The sequence below is a fragment of the Cupressus sempervirens genome, chromosome 10 (assembly GCF_028749045.1).
Source record: "Cupressus sempervirens isolate cs-2001-9-10 chromosome 10, ASM2874904v1, whole genome shotgun sequence".
NCBI lineage: Eukaryota > Viridiplantae > Streptophyta > Pinopsida > Cupressales > Cupressaceae > Cupressus > Cupressus sempervirens.
This window is the reverse complement of record NC_143127.1, coordinates 84,879,042-84,896,092: the sequence shown is the minus strand read 5'-3', so window position 1 is coordinate 84,896,092 and position 17,051 is coordinate 84,879,042. Positions and strand designations below refer to the sequence as shown.

The window sequence follows — 17,051 nt, the reverse complement described above, 5'->3', positions numbered from 1 at the left end:
GATGAAAGAGTTTAAGAATATGCAGAAAGGGAATAACTAGACCAAAGAAGACGAGCTATGGTGCACAGAATGCAAGAGAGAAGGTCACACTAAGGGATCTTGTCCGAAGAATCAGTTTTGTGATATCTGCCAAATGGCAGGACATTCCACAAAGGAATGCCTGTTCAATATGAAAACAAGAGGGCATCAACAAGTGCTCCTGACACAAGAAGCTTCCACGTCAGGAGGGAACGGAAACACAAACAATGACGGTGCCACCTCGGGAGGGTACAAAAACAATAGAAGGGGACAAAACAACAACACCAACAACAATAATAACAATAATAATGAGGGCTGTAGTCGAATTTAGTATGATGCGAACAACCGACCGATGGTTCAATGTTGGGCATGCAACTTGTGGGGCCACTTTGTATGAAACTATACAATGACGAACACACCGCAGTTGTTATGTAGATGGTGTGGTCCTAGAGACCATGAAGATGCCAAGTGCCCAAACTTGAAATCAGGAGTGAATTTGATCAACATCGAATCAGGAACGGACGAAGAGGAAGTCCTGGCAATTACACGTAAACAGGCAAAGCTGTACCTAGACCCGATGGAAGAAAAGAAGAGACTGGAAGAAGCACGGGCAGAAATTGAGAAGGGGATGCAGACGGAGAAATCACAAACGGAGAAAGGGGACACTGCGGGTACCTCAATGAGGAACTGCGCAAAACAGAACATCATAAGGTGAATATTAAAAACTGAAGTACCAGTAAAATTAAATGATCTGATCCTCACAATGCCCCAACTACGAACGACACTCACAAACATGGCTCCGGCTGCTAAACTACCAAAAGAACCTAGGAAGGAGAAGGAAAGTGGAACACGTGTGGCAGACCCAATGTGACTAGCCCTCACATCGGGAAGGCATCCGACGGTCGTAGAAATGGGTATATTGGGAACGATCCTCTCAGACACAATTGTGGACAGAGGTTTAGGGGTAAATGTCCTAGCAGAAGATACCTGGAAGAAGTTGGGACAGCCGACATTGTGGCCACCCACCTTGCAATTGCTAACTGTAGACCAACATGGCATTAAGCCCCTAGGGATCCTGATGGCACAACCAGTAACTATTGGAACACAGCCATTCTTGCTCGACTTTGTAGTCATCCCGCTAAAAAGAAGGGGATATGACGCCATTCTTGGGCGAGGATGGCTCGTACAAACAAAGGTTAAACATGACTGAAAGAAGAATACACTATCAATGGAGAGCAAAGGATGGAGCTTTATTATCTATTTACACACACAAATGGTGGTAGAAGAAGCCGGATCGTCCAATTCAAAAGGAGAGGACAAAGGAAAGAAGCAAATGGAACTAGATGAGGAAGGAGTTCTATGGTTAGAGAGTGGATTGAAGGATGACAATCTGGATTCGGTAAATGGTCTATTTCATTGGTAGATGGAGGATTATGAACTCTTCCAAAGCTGCAACATACTAACGATAGAGGAAGAACGTAATGGAGATGGATTTCCAAAAGAATTTAGGGAAATAAAAGAAGGGAACACATAGCTGGATGAAACACTTGCATATGTATTCAATAAGGAAAAGTCAATAAAATATGAAGAGGCCACAGTACAAACCATGAATCTAGGAGATGATACCGAACCAAAGAACATACTGGTGGGAGATAACTAGAATCCAGTATTAAAAACAATTGCATTTAAAATAGTACGGCCTTTTGGGAGAGCAAAGCAAGTACACCATATGGACAAGCGTCAAAAGGAATTTTGGCCGTACGGGCACGTGTGGAGGAGAGTAGAAGGGAGTACGTTTGCCATAAAACAAGGCCGTATGGCCTATTAGGAGCGTAAACAAGAAATGAAGGCAGTAGAGAAAAACAAAACGCTGTATGACCTAGGAAGGATGCCGTACGGCCAAGCAAAAGACAACAAAAAATCATAGGTGATCCACCATACAGCCAAATAGGAGAAGATATTGTACATGACACACTGTACGGCTCAAGAGGGGAATAAGTATCACCGTACGAGTAATAACTAGATAGTGAATTGGACTGTACAGACTCAAGGAGAACCTTGGAGAGCACCATATGGCCCACACAACGCACTGTACGGCCAAACAGAGAGTCGTATGACCACTAGAAGCAGAGGAAAAGGTACGGCCAAAACAGAGCAGTGAACATTGGGAAGATACCGTACGATTGTACAGGCAAATTGGAAGGGAGAAAGTATGGAAAGAAAGAAAGAAGACATACTGTAGAGTCAACAAGAGATCACCAGATGTAGCAACACAGTACAGACCGTACGACAACAAAGGCAAGGGGGTTATTAAACTGAACAACAATCGTATGGACATGATCACATGGCTTAAGGAAAAAAAGAGAATATCGTACACCTATCCAGTGCGTATGGCTAGATTGGAGGAAGAAGCCTATAAGAGCCCCATACGGTCATACGGCCTGAACAATTGAAAGAGCAAATTTGGACCGTATGCTCAGGAGTGAAAGAAGTTGTACGACCCTTGCAGGATCGGTGGGAAAATGAAGGAAGCATTGCCGTACTATCAATCAGAGGGTTGCAAGAGACAGAGCGACCATTATTAAAATAGGGGTAGAGGTGATTGATAGAAGGGGATAGGAAGTGTATAAAAAAAAAAAACAATGACAAATCAAAACAGTTGAGAAGGGAAAACGTATGGTACTGGAGGGACAGACATAAACAGGTAATGAAGAAAACATGAGCGGTTGGCAGAAAGAGTGTGGGATTGGAAGAAAATCACAAAAATGGTGTGGTCAATGGACTTTTGTGTGGGTTTGAGAGTGCTAATTTGGTCTTGACAGTGGCGTTGCCCCTTGACCCTGCTAGGGGTGATGGCCCCTAGACCCCCAGTCAGTTCAGTTATCAGTCGGGGAAAGTGTGATCAATTGATAAGACCTGGAGCTGCTATAGGCATATAGTGCTTGTGTGACAGAGATGGAGAGAGCACTGGAGCAAGCTTTTTGAGAGGGTTGCTACGCTTTGAGGCACTTAGAGTAGGTGTTGGATGGGAGGCTGTCTTGGTGGATGCATAGAGAGCTCGAGAGGAGCTAATCATCCAGTTGGAGACAATAGAGTGACACTTGCCTCAGTGTACCCAGGAGTTGGAAGTAGAGAAGGCAGCACAGGTGGCTATCAAGGTCAGATTGGCTAAGGTGATAGTATTGTGTTAGTAGAGGCTACAGATGCAACATGTTTTTGAAGACCAGTTTGGTGCAGGCACGGGAAAAAATGTGAATGTGATGTGACGGAAAAAGATCTATCCTGTTATAGTTAGTCACAATTAGTGTATTCTATTTTGTTAATTTGTCTCAAATATTTTGTAATTATCATCCGAAGACGACTTTTCTTTTTGGGGGATGATGTTGTCGGGAAAATCTATATTGTAGCCGACGGGTATAATTGTATCCGAATGGGCGTGTGACGGTTGAGTCACCCCTTCGGGAAGGTATATGTACACCGTCCGGAATGGACTTTGGATCCTAAGGAGAATTATAATCATCATTGTAATCAATCATATCGAATATTGTAATATCGTTTGTATACATGCAAATAATAAAAGGAATACTTCTGTGTTACATGTTCTTGTGTATTATCTAAATGCATTAATAAACCGTTTACCTTGTACAGTACACACTTGGAGCACTCTTGCATATGCATTTTATATTTGCTTTCTCATTCTTGCATTATGGCATTTTAGTTTAGATTTCCTCTTGTGCTCTAGAGTAGCTCACCTAGTCTAAATAGGGGTTTTGTAATCTTTCATACTTGTTAGCTTGCATCTTGCATCTCATTTAGTTTATCTTTCATCTTGCTTTGCATACCCATTTGAGGATTTTTGGATATTGGCACTAATTGCCTCTACTCTTTGAATCTCTCATTCTTTGGTGTACCTTGCAAGGGTTGCATAGCTTGGTTCATTTGAGAGCCACCATCTCATAGCCTTTGAACGTCATAGATAGAGAGCTATAAGCCGCCTCTTTAGATGCTCTCTTTCATGCGTGTTCTTGAGAATAAAGGTTTATAGAAGTGTGACACATTTTTAGCACACAATGCCTAATGTTAATATTGATAATGCCTAGGAAGAGATACAGTTTCTCGTAAGGATTTTAAGGATGGGATATGAAGTAAATGATATCCATGAGACCTTACGTGGAGAAAGTCGTAATGAGATGGTGATATAGCTTGAGGCCATTCTAGAGTGACCATAAGCTAGCTAGATCTCGGGAAGGTCCTCTCCAGAGAGCTAAGAATCTGATTATGATCCCTTCCCAAGGATTAGTTTCATAATAGAACAAGAAAATACTCAACTTAGGAGAAGGGAGTTGCTGCACTAAATCAAGATAAGTTCTATCTTCTAAATTATCCGTAGGATTTTAAGTTAAATATTACAATGAAAGATCTTTAGATTAGATAATTTTATATCTGTAAATATACTGCAATTCTCACTTCAAGTCGAAACTACTAGTTTAGGACCAAATAAAGGTAGATCCCCTAGTTGGGACATTATAGGATTTTCAAAAGTATAAGCTCCTTTGATATTTTAAAATAAATGAAGTACTTTTAGCAAGAAATATGATGCCTTATTGCTATCTTCCAACAAATGGAGGAGCATTTTAACTGACTACGTCATGGCCAATCTATCATGGTAAAACAATGAATGTGTTATTAAATAGAGATCATAAATGATCCATATATGCAAGTATAGACAAGAATGTTTGTACAACGAACAAAGAGAGAAATAGAAACATTCTAAAGAGAGAAAGATAAAATTTCTATATTTAACAGAGAGAGAATATGGAAACATAGAAGAGGAGTGACCATTAGAAATAAAAGTAAATCTACAAAAGGGAGAGAAACAAAAATAGAGAGATTTAACTCTAATACCCTCCCTTAATGGTCAATCTAACTTCAAAACGAAAACATTGCAGGCGAATCCTCAAAAGGCGTAAAAGGTAGACTCGAGCTGATCAGTGAGTTCTATATGTTCTGCAATATTGGCCTGTGGCTGAGACCCTCCTTGCTTCCGTTGTTTAGGAGCAATGCGAGTCTTGCATTCTCGGTTCACATGACCGAATTTGTGGCAATAGTTGCACCGGTGTTGCTTCTTCTTGGAGCTATATTGGGACTGAGTGGATGATTGAGATGGGCGTTTATCCTTGTAAAAGAATTGGACTGAAAATGCTTGTTTAGAGGAGGATGAAGGAGCACGACTACCAAACCGTTGTTTCCAACGGTCCTGCTACAAAAGTTTGGTGCACAAATCTAGAAATTTGAGGTCAACATTAGTTGTAGTGTTGAGCGTCTCAATAAATTACTCATAAGATGGTGGTAGACTTTTCAGAGTAATGACCACTATATCCTCTTACTCCATTGTACGACCAATGACCTCAAGCTAATTTTTGATGTCCTTAATCTTTTTTGTAAGGACATGTGCTCATCCATAATAATAGAGAATAGTTGTTTCTTTAGAAAGAGAGCTCTGCCACTATGATAAGTTTGCCTCAAATCCTCTCAGAATCTACAAAACATCTAACTAGAAATCATTACAAAATATTCAACCTAATGTTGGATAATGAAGTTGTTCTTCCCTAGAGACAGAGACTAACACAGAACAACTAGCAAAAATCGACAAACCCTCCAAACTTTGTAGATGAGCATGATGCCCCAAAACAAACTGCAAAATGGTGCAAGCTTTGAGGAGAAAAATAAAAAAAATTGAATACGATTCTTGAGGTGAAAAATTGATCTAAACCCAACATGATTTTTGAGGTGAAAAATTAATAAAAAATGGATTGTACAAAGTTTTGTTTATTAGGAAAAGCAATAAAACCCACCTGATAATTTTTGAGGAAAAAATTATAAACCCACAAAGGAATCCCATGCAACTTTGCGAATTACAGAATCAAAAAAATTTAAGGAAAAAAGTATGAAAACCCAATAGAAATTTTTTAAAAGAAAAAAATTATGAAAACTCAATAGCAATTTTTAAGGTATAAAATTATGAAAACCCTTCAGAAATTTTTTAAGAGAAAAAAATTGTGAAAACCCATCAAAAAATTTTTAAGGGAAAAATTAGGAAAACCCATCAAAGAAACCTTCATGCGGCAACACGAAAGACTTCACATGGTAAAACAACACATGCAAGCAACATATAGGGACATGCAAGTACATGCAACCCTAAAAATTAGAGACTTGCTACAACCAAGAAATCATGGGATCAAAACCCTTAACTAGGCTTGTGATTTCCAACAAAAATCTTCGAAGATGAACCACAAAAGTTTCATAAAACACCTCTTAACATTTTTTATTTTTAAAAATTGAAAAGAAAATTTCTAGAAAAAATTCCAAATCTAAATAGGCTCAAATTTTCCTTAAAAAATCTCCCAAATTTTATGAAATCCCATTGACCTACTCTAATACCATAAATGATCTATATATATAAATATACACAAGAATATACACAAGAATGTTTCTATAACGAACAAAGAGAGAGATATTGGGAAATAAAAAGTCTCTTTAATAATTTTGAGAAAGTTTTCATAACCCATATTTTTCGTGAAGATAATAGAATTGCTGAGTGGATTGCCAACAAAGCAGTGCATATGGACAGGCTGTTGTCGTGGGTGGATGACCTAAGCAATGAAGTTGAATTAAAGGTGCCCATTCAATTTGATGTGACAAATGTAGTGGAAGCAAAGCTTAATTAAGAATTTTTTAAAATATGAAGGCAGCTGTAACTTTAATGGTGGTGGTAATCATTTAACGAGGAGGCACCTCTTTATTATTACCCTCTTAATTTGGCATGTATTGTGGGCGATTTCGAAAATAAAGGTGAAAGTCTGCAAGTCTTTTTCTTGTAAAATTTTTCCTCTTCATAGAAGTCTTTTTATTAGCGTGGGTTGCAGTATGGGTGGCGAGCCGAGGAAGTAAGAGGTTGCAAGTTGCAAGCATTGGGAGGAGAAACGATGATCTGGAACATTCTTCACAAAGTTAAGGTAACTGGTTACCTTGAGAAATTGCATGCTTACAAAACCCATATTACTGAAGAATTTTTGAAAAATTGGGTTGGGGAGGATGTGACTTTGCATGGGGTTTCTTTGTCTATCACCAAAGAGTTTATAGAGGAAATTACTGGGCTCCATGTTGGGGGAATTAAATTTAAAAAAAGAGACCAAAATCTTGAATGCTGCCGTAAAGAAATTTTTGAAGAACCTTGAAGAAGAAAGAAGACTAGTTAAGGAGGGGGATTTCTTCAATCTTGACCAAATTAAGGAACTATGTTAAGATGTGTTGTCCTGCATTCGTGAGTATTTCATTCTTGATGGGAGGTCTAAATGAGTGCATAGTTTTCATTTTGTTTTCTTAAACCATTTCAAAAGGATAGGGTTTCTTTCCCTTTCTACGTGAAATTCTCCTTGTTAAATAGCCTCAGTGCTCATAGGAAAAAAAGCTCCAGGCCTGTTCTCCACGAAGGGCTCATTCTGTTAATTGAGGAATATTGTAGAGAGAATGTTGTGAAGTTCTCTCCCTCAGCTGGAAAGAGAAAGAAGATAATTGAGAAGGAAACATTGGATAAGGCTAGTGCAAAAAAAAACTAAAACCCATAATTTCAAAAGTGAGGAGCTAAGGAAATGGACAGTGAGTCAAATAGTGACTCAGAAAGTGAGAAGGAAAATGCTAAGAAAAAGAAAAATAAAAACACTAAGGGTGAAGGTAAAATCAAGGGCAAACCAAAGGTTAGACTTGAAGAAATTTCGGAAGATGATAAGGGCACTTCAAAAGCGGAGACTGATGGAGAAGAGGAGGGAGAAACAAAGAGTGGAGATTACAACTCCAACAATGACGGGTATTCGGGTAGTTAGGATGAGTCCTTGGTTAAGTCTGGTGGTACGGGGAGCAATGTGGGTTCTTTGAACCCGGGAAAGAAGGAATAAGCTGTGTCTCTAAATTCCTCCAAGGGCAAAGACAAGAATGTGAAAGATAATACGCCTACCCCTAAAGCTGATGAGAAAAAGGGGCAATCCATGGATACTAATAAGGATGATAATGATAGGAATACAATCCTTATTACTCAAGAGCCAAAAATTGATGATACTAACCAGAAGAATGACACTGAGGAAAAGGCTTTGGCTGGGGAGAAAGACTCTATGCCTGAAGATGTCCACAATGATATTGATCATCTCGAGGATTACATTGCTGATGAGGTTAATGGGGAGACGAATATCAGTGGGAGGCTTATGTTTCTTAATAAAGCCAAATTGAAGGTGGATGTGACTTGAGGTAGATGCTTGGCTCTACAATGAAATCATGCCCCTAAAGAAAATTGGAAAAGATTTGCAGAAGAGTCTAGTTAATGAAAAAACCAAAAGGACCACACTAGAGAGCAAAGTTGGGAATATTCTTGAAAATTGATAACCTATGAAGCAGGGCTGAGGCAACTCGTCAAGGATAGCAGCCAACATATGGACACGATTACTTTCAATTTGTGTGTGGCGGCGGCTAGCATTGGAAGGAGCAATGAGGAAATCATTTCCCCTATGCCTGCCTAGATGACTGGTGGACCAAGTAGAAGGACTAGGCTGAGTACAAAAAGGGCCATTGAAGCTGGTCCTGTCTCAACTGTTGAAGGTCTCCTTTTGGAGGTTGTTGATACTGCCAAAGACATGACTAAGGTTGTGGAGGAGCTGGAGTAGTTTCCTGCTTTTTTGCTGCAGGTTCTGGTTGTCGGTCCGGATATTTGGTCCTGGCTCTGTTTGCTGGTTGTTTCTTCTGTTTTTCCTTTTCCAGCTTTATTATGTATGTTTGCTACTATTTAAGTTCTAGGTCCTTGTAAAAACCTGGGTTTGGGCTTTTTGTTGATACTCTAGGTTCCAGGTCCTTGTAAAACCTAGTGGACTCTATATTGGATATCTTTTTTGTTTTTTGTATAGGGTTTCAGGTCTCCTCAAAACCTGTTTTTACCGTAATCCAAAAACGAACAAAGAGAGAAATAGAAACATTCTGAAGAGAGAGAGAGAGAGAAAGTTTCCATATTGAACATAGAGAGAATATGGAAGCATAGAAGAGGAGTGACCATTAGAAATAGAAGTAAATCTACGGAAGATAGAGAAACAAAATAGAGAGATTTAACTCTAGTACAATCTACTCAAAACAACCAAGAAAAATAAAGAGATTAGTGAAGCCACCTAGATTCATACTGTCAAAAGACTCAGCTAAGAACATACGACCTAAACACATGTTTTCTCAAAATATGTATTACTCTAAAGTATATCAAGTGATAGGGACTCCAAATCTACTAGTAACTTTAGGGAGGACATTTTTCAACATTTTCTTACAAAACTTAATTTTAGCAGTGGAAAACATCATCATCATGCTCTTCCCAAGTGATTGAGTATAATGAGGTTGACTCTTCTCTCCGAAAAATAAGGTTTTGCTTAGTTTCAACTTCAAGTCTTCTGTCAGAATTCAGCTTGCTGATTTCTTCTTAAGCTCAATTGTTTCCAATCATATGTAGAGGAGATAACAATCTAGGAAAGGAGGTGAATGCCAGCACCTGTAGCTCCATAATTTTTAGCTTCCATTATCCAGTAGCGTTTCAGTGCAAATATTTGAGTCTGCTGTGCTGAAGCACTTTCGTGTGAAACCCTGCAACCTTGGTTCTGAAGTGTCTCTTCCTCATTTATATTGTACATCTTTCTGACGGCTTTCATAGGAATGTTTTTCACCAAATCGAAATCAATAGCGGATACCATTTGGGAGTAAGTGCATATATTGCCATGTCCAATGGAGTGTTCGTTACTTCCCTCTTTGCTGAACAAATGGGCTGAAGTTGCTACTTGTAGGATGATAATGTGCAACATCTATCAGGAATGATTTATCCAGCCAAGTGTACTGTCAGGTGTCTCATACGTCTGTCCAAGGTTAGGATAGTCTGTGTAAGCACGCTTCATAACATCTAAAATAGATGTTATGAATTCTATATTTCACATTTTCTCACAAATCATCACTGAGTACCAAATTTTTTTTTCTTTATTTGCATTGATCTCCAACCACCTGGTACACCTCTTACACAATACTACCAATGCTTAATGATAACATTTCCAGCACTTCCATACACTATAATGAACTAATAGATAAGTAACCCCATGTAACAATATTACAAGTTGGGTCTTCAGTCTGTTGTTAAAGAATTGGAAATGATATTCTGTTTTAGCTAAATTCTTGATTGCCCTATTGTTAAGAAAAAGCCAAGTGTAGCCATCCAAGATAGGAAAAATGTAAAACAGAAGATGGGAGTATGCTCTCAAGTATTTTTGCATGGTGAGGATAGAGGACTCGGAAGTAATCTAGAATGACTTTATGCCAATTACATAAATGTTTTTAACCTTTTTAATTATAATGTTCTTCATGTAATGCTATTTTCTTTTTGAGTCAATGCATATTGTCTTTCCTCTGAATACTTTGATGAATGTGTCTGCATTAATGGGTTCTCTAGAATTGTTCTTATGTAGCTTCAATTCAGAGAATCGATGGCAGCACCAGCACTTTAAATAATTTGGCATTATTGTTATTTAATATTTAAGCATATTAAGAGTGTCAATATTTCTTACACAGCGAAGTCTGTACATGAGCTCCTAGTGGTTCTGTATACAGCATATTAAGAGTGTCAATATTTCTCATCATGTTAAAGAAACTTTAGATGACGACTTTTACCTTTAGAAAGGTTGAAAAGTTATTGTGATGGCCCATTGTGTTTCAAACATAACATAGGAAATAAGGAATGCCTATTGTGAAAAATTAAATGTGGTGAGTGGACCACGATGTTTTTGATTTTAATTTGTTGCTATTTTCTGCTGCAGGTTGTATATGGCGGTGGTGTGGAATCTCTGATAATTGATACAATTGGACGGATGCTCAGTAAAAAATACAGAGACAGAGTTGCTCAAGTATAAGCAGTGCATCCTTTATAAATTTTGTGTTCCATCTCTATACATATGTTGAAAGTAAAATGTTTTGAATGATTAAGATAAAGTCAATTTTTTTCCCAGGGTTGATGCTTGAGAAGCATCGTTTTTACTGAAAAAATTCTTGTGTGGTAATGCTTACCTGGTCTATTGCATGCTTTTACTTTTACACATTCCACAACTCAAGCTAGCATCATTGGGGGAAGGTGGGGGAGGGCGTGGGGTGATTAGTATATCAGAACATTTCAAAGCTTGATTAGATACAATAGCAATACTTAAAAAGTTCAAAGAAATGATCAACCATGAATGCAAGATCTAGCAAGAAGAAACAAAAGAATACATGATTTAAATTGAAACCCTTGTGCGAGAAAATCATGGCAAAATGTTGCTTTTGTGCTCAAAATGTCTTACAAATTCTGTGGGTGCCAACCTAGAGGAGACACCAATTCCATTGAGATGATTTCATAGGCACCAACCCACTACAAACACCAATCCCCACAGCTGAGCACCAACTTAGTAAATGCAATGAACCTAATATAAGGTTTGGCCGACCAGTTGCTCAAGCGATTCAGGAACAAATAAAACTATTATTTATTTTTATCTTTTTGGCAGACTTAATAAAAAAATCTGTATTTTTTTTTACTTCCCCTTTGGTCAACCTAAGTTATGCCTTGGCTAGATTGGTTTTCCCTTGTGGCCAACTTGATTTAGTTTTTCTTTATCTAAGTTACCGAATTGGGAAATGAAACAGGTACAGGTACTTGGGTACAAAATGGTGGTACGGCAGAATTTCTTGTAGGTGGTTAGGTACATTTTTGGTATGCTCTATACCAATACACATGCTAAATGAAACCATTATAAATTTCAAAAATTGAAACATATCATTAAAATTTTAATTCAGGTTTCTTTATCAAAACAATCAAGTCAAAATCTCATTATAGATAAGAGTTTGCTAATCAGCAGTCGACTTCTTAAAAATATCTAAAAGATGAAACTAGAATTACTAAATATTTTGGCATTTAAAATCACAAATCCCAGGTGTACACACAGGAGATTTGTTTCAGAATCAGATTCTGGTATTTTTGTACTGCAATCTTGGGAAATTTGCACAATTCATTAACTTAGTAATTTATAGGTGTTCTGGGATGGAGTTGAGCATTAAGTTTCTTACATCGCCTCTACATTAAACAAATGAAATCAGAGATTCAGACGGAAACCTGATTGTCTGCTCCTAGTAAGATGTAACCCTTACTAAAGTTTCATTTAGCCAGTCTTATAAAATCAATGAATGCTTAGAAATTATTGTAACTGGCTCTGATGCTAACTGTGCTAGTGGTGGGAGCGCTTCGGTTAATACAATACCCTTCAGAGCTGAGTTCTGGATAAAGAAGCACCTGTAGGTATTGGGGAAGAACAATTTGGTTCGGAGGAAGATGTGACAAGATTTCATGATTCGAATTTCGTACTATTCTTTAAGCCTTTCCATACGTAGTGATATTTGACAAGTAGGAACTGCTATGATTTGATGAAAGAAACTAGCAGGGAAGAAGGTATGAAGATAGGAAATACATTTACTATTTGGGAAAAATAACTACTTCAGCTTTTGATGGTGCTAGTAATTCCTTAGTGAGGGTTGGGTTGAATAAATTGTATACATATTCTTTATTAAAACCCAATGCTTGAAGGAGAGGCTATCAAATGTGCCAACTTGCATCTTGAAGGAGTGCTCATGAATGTTGGTGCCATGACAGGGTAACCCAAGGGCATGATTCTATCACCACCTTGGAATACCTCAGCCAAAGATTGATTGAGTGTTTCAATAGGAAAGATCCAAATACTCATTTTAGAGAGTTAGCACATCTCAAGCAAGAGGGAGTTGGAAGACAGTGGAATTTCTGAGGCTATTGATTATGATTTCTGATGTGTTAGAGAAAAGGCTTATACTTGTCTTTATAGAAGGCCTAGCTGAAACCCTTAAGGGTTAGTAAGGGCAATTGATCCAAGGCCATTTCAAGAAGCCACCAAAAGGGGCTTTTATTTTGAAGATTCAGTGACTAAAGACAGATTGAACTCCAGGTAAGAATTGCCTATGCAATCAAAGAAATATTTTCAGAAGAGCTTGCTACACCTTTAGCCTAGTTCAATTGAGGTGTCTAAGAACAAATTGCAAAGGAGAAAGCTCTGCTTCATATGCAGAAGATCATTGCAGCACGGCCATGGGTGTTTGGGAAAAGGATAGATAGACTGTATAGAGGTAGTTTCCAATGAGGATACAGAAATGCAGCATTGGAAGGTTTTATTCATTCTGGCATCAAACAAATGCTAATTTCTTCCAGACACAAACCTGGAGGAAGCTCTTTACAGGATGAGATCTCTCCGAATTAGTCTTTTTATGCTTGGATGCTAATCTAAGCAGTAAAGTAGAGCAGTCCAAAGAAGTCACGGAATTCAGGTTCAGATTCAGGGAAGTTAGCGAAAGATGTTTTCTTTGCCTTTATCTTTGACATGGCAAAGCTTAGCTGCAATGCTTAAAGAAGTTGCACGAAATACAGATCTCGAGTTTGGAATCTGAAGCAGATTAGTCACCTGCAGATCTAGAAGGGATTTTGGTTTGTAAGGGAGATGGCCTGTTCTTCACCAGCCATATCAAGGTCATTCAATTAGGAATATTTGCCAGAGAAGTCTGAGTAACTAGATTGATTTTTTGTAATCTTTAATCTAAACTTGGAAATGATGGTTTATGGGAATGGGGCTGATGGGATTGTATTTGTAGAGGTGTTTGCATCTGACTGTTATTTCTCAATAGTGTGTTCTGAGTCTTTCACTCAGAGTCTGCGTAATTACATTTTCCCTATAACCTCAAGCTATTGCAAAATTTGTTGTTTCATAAGCAGGTGTATTTTGAGTTCATCACAGTAAGAGACCAATTGTTTTGGAATGTGGCACCTAAGCTCCAAAAGAATGAAATGATGAGCGTCCTTAAGGTGTGCATAGCATGTCCTTCAAATCTGCAAAATCTTACCCTCAAAGTCTGTGACAAAATCTTCCTCAAACCTACAATATTTCTCCCTTTAGATGACCTTGAATCCCATCACTTCTATAACAGCCTCCCCAAAGAACTCATATTCTGCAACTGGAGTAGTTGATTCCTTCATTTGGTCCATAGTCATACTGTCAGTCTCCTAAAGAAATCTCAAAAGTGCTACTGATCCTCTTTCATCTCACAAAAACCGGAGAGGAAGAAAATATAGATCTGCCCACCTGATGACTAAATCCGTTTCTGCACACAGACGAAAAGATCTTGATGAAATCTGGGAGGGATACCACCTTTTGGCCAATTGAGTGCATCAAAATGATCTAAAGAGCAGATCCTTGAAATTAAGTCCACAAAACCGAAGAAGAAAAGATCCTAATGAAATGACAGATAGGCTTAGGTAAGTCCATTGCATAAAGCCTCCCGAATATGTTCTGAAAGTCATTCAGCTTGTCAGTACTAATGAAGTCACCCACAATTTTTACCAACCTCTGAATCAAAGCCAGGAATTCTCATCCACAACAGAATTCTGTGAAAGTGAATCCAAATTGGATCTTTTGTAATGGGACCATGGGAGCCAAAAAAACCCCAAGGGTATGCAAAAAACACCAACTCTTTCAAAGAACAAGGGATAATTTTTTCATACCAATTCATTGTCTTCAATAGTCTGAAAATTAAATAGGAGAAAACCTTTCTCCAGAAATGACAGAGGGTTCCACAATATTGCTTTAAATAGAATGCATCCAGTGAATTATCTCCTCGTAGAGAAACCTCTTCCTCACACATTGGCATGACAAAATTCTGCTGTAAATGTTGATTGAGCTTGAACTAGGACACCTATAGTAGATTATACATCGCTTATCCTCAAGGGACCACGGTTATTCGTGGATAGATTAGTCATATATGTGAACAGGACTAAGTGTTATTGATTTCTTTTAAATTTCAATAGAACTGCACACAATCTGTTTTTATCTTTGCTGTTTGATGTCATGGAGGAAATCGAGTGTTAGGAACTCTAGTAATTTCATGGAAAAACCTGTAGTGTAGTATAACATGAGGCATCAGGGCATGAGAATTTCTCCATTTCATACAAATTTATGTTAGCCTAAGAACCTTGCCAAACAAGCCTGAAGCATGAAATTGGATTGTCATGGACAAAGCTAAAATTCTTGTATCGTATGGAAATTTAAAATGCCAGAAATTAGTACATAAAGAAAAACTAAAATCACTAAAATCAATTATAGGACATTTAGCAATGTATAGAGAAGTTTAATGTGCTTGGATTCAATGACATTTAATAATGAATATGGGTAATTTTGATTAACTTTATGTTGAAAAGGAGGATTCTCCTGTATTTTAGTGTGATACCCATCTTACTTTGTGAGAATTGTAAATCTAGGCTTGACATACTCCTTTTAGATGAACTATTATCAAGCTGCTAAAACTGATTGCTGGTGAAATGAATAAACATGTTAGAATTTTCTTAATTACGGATTTGTTTCTGTTTTAAGCATTGAATGCTTATCAGATTGGATATAAATGCAAAAGAGTTTCTCTTAATGGGATCAAAATTAGAGACTTGGTGGGGATTAAAATAATAACTATGTGCAGTGTGATTCTTATTTTGTCTGGCTATTGTACAAATCCAAGTAGTCTCTTTGTTAGGCTACTTTCTTATTTTCATTTTCAAAAATTCAGTGAAGCGATTTCTTGATTTCTCTTATTTATTGCAGTGATGCTCTGCAGCATGAAGCGGGGCATTTCTTGATAGCTTATCTGCTTGGTGTTCTTCCAAAGGGATATTCATTATCCAGTTTAGATGCATTTAAGAAAAATGGGTCTCTCAACATCCAGGCAGGGACAGCTTTTGTGGATTTCCAGTTTCTTGAAGAAGTAATGATATTCTTTTGCGAATATTGCTTAGTTGTATTCAATAGTCACAACTTCCATACCTAGCATGCCCTATGGAGGAACAATTTCACACTGTTTATGAAATTTATAAAACTAATTGGGAGAAAATAAGCTCTCTTATTTTAAAAATGCTTATATTCATTCTGTTACAGTTATTGTGCTGATTAATCATTACTTTGAGCAAATGCTTCCCAGGAGGCAGAAATTTAGCACCCATATCACATGTTTTAGGCATTGTCAGATAATTTTAGGCTATGAACATTAGAGTTCTCTCAACTTTTCTGTTTGTCTACAAATTGGTAACCATTGTTCTTGATTTGCAGGTCAATTCAGGAAAGCTATCATCTGGGGTAAGTTTTTTTTTCAAGAATCAAACAATTGATCCTTGAAACCATTTAAAATGACACAAAATATATCTATTCCATACTTTGTCTACTATTCACTTATAAAAAATGCTTGAATGGAACGCTATCTATTCATGTTCTGTGCGTTTTGGGTTGGCAGTTATGATTTAAATTTTATAAAAATAACTATTTGTAGAGTTTGGAAAAGAAAATTACAATAAAGAAAGTAGTGTTTGGTGATTTCTCAAATTTTTTCTGCTTCATTTTTTATAATGACATTTTAAGCTTTTTCACCAAGAATGATGATGATTGCAAACCTAGTACCAAGCTTACCTTCCAAGTCTGTTCCCCGGAGTCTCTACAAGCTTGAGATCAAATAAGATAGCAGGATAACTGTTAGCCTATGAACTGTTCAGCATAATGTCATCTTCTTTCAGAAACAGGCATCATGAATGAAGATGTTAAAATGCCAGCTCTTTACTTTTTTCATTCTAATGGTGCTCCCAAATCATTTAAGGGAACCAAAGACCTGGTTTGAAACCATGAACTGTTGTTTTGATCTTTGGCAGACATGAACTGCTCAATTGTTTGTCATGTACAAAGTCCAAATGAGTATACTTAGTGACAACTATGCTTGTCTTTTTCAGTGACCTTTTACCCCTATAGGAATTACTTCATAAAATTTATGTAATAGCATAGGCATAAAATATGTGCTGGTCAGGACACCCTATTGTACAAATATTATTAATATTGCCTACA

At 37.5% G+C, this 17,051-nt stretch overlaps 1 pseudogene across 1 annotated transcript in view; it reads left to right on the top strand.

Annotated features, from left to right (window-relative positions):
* The window catches only part of LOC149532693 (uncharacterized), a 59,170-nt pseudogene that overhangs the window by 24,368 nt on the left and 17,751 nt on the right, over nt 1–17,051 (top strand). Inside the window, exons 3-5 of the transcript XR_016357265.1 lie at nt 10,899–10,985; nt 15,784–15,930; nt 16,272–16,298. The product of XR_016357265.1 is annotated as an uncharacterized LOC149532693 (transcript). The remainder of the gene's footprint in view (nt 1–10,898; nt 10,986–15,783; nt 15,931–16,271; nt 16,299–17,051) is intronic.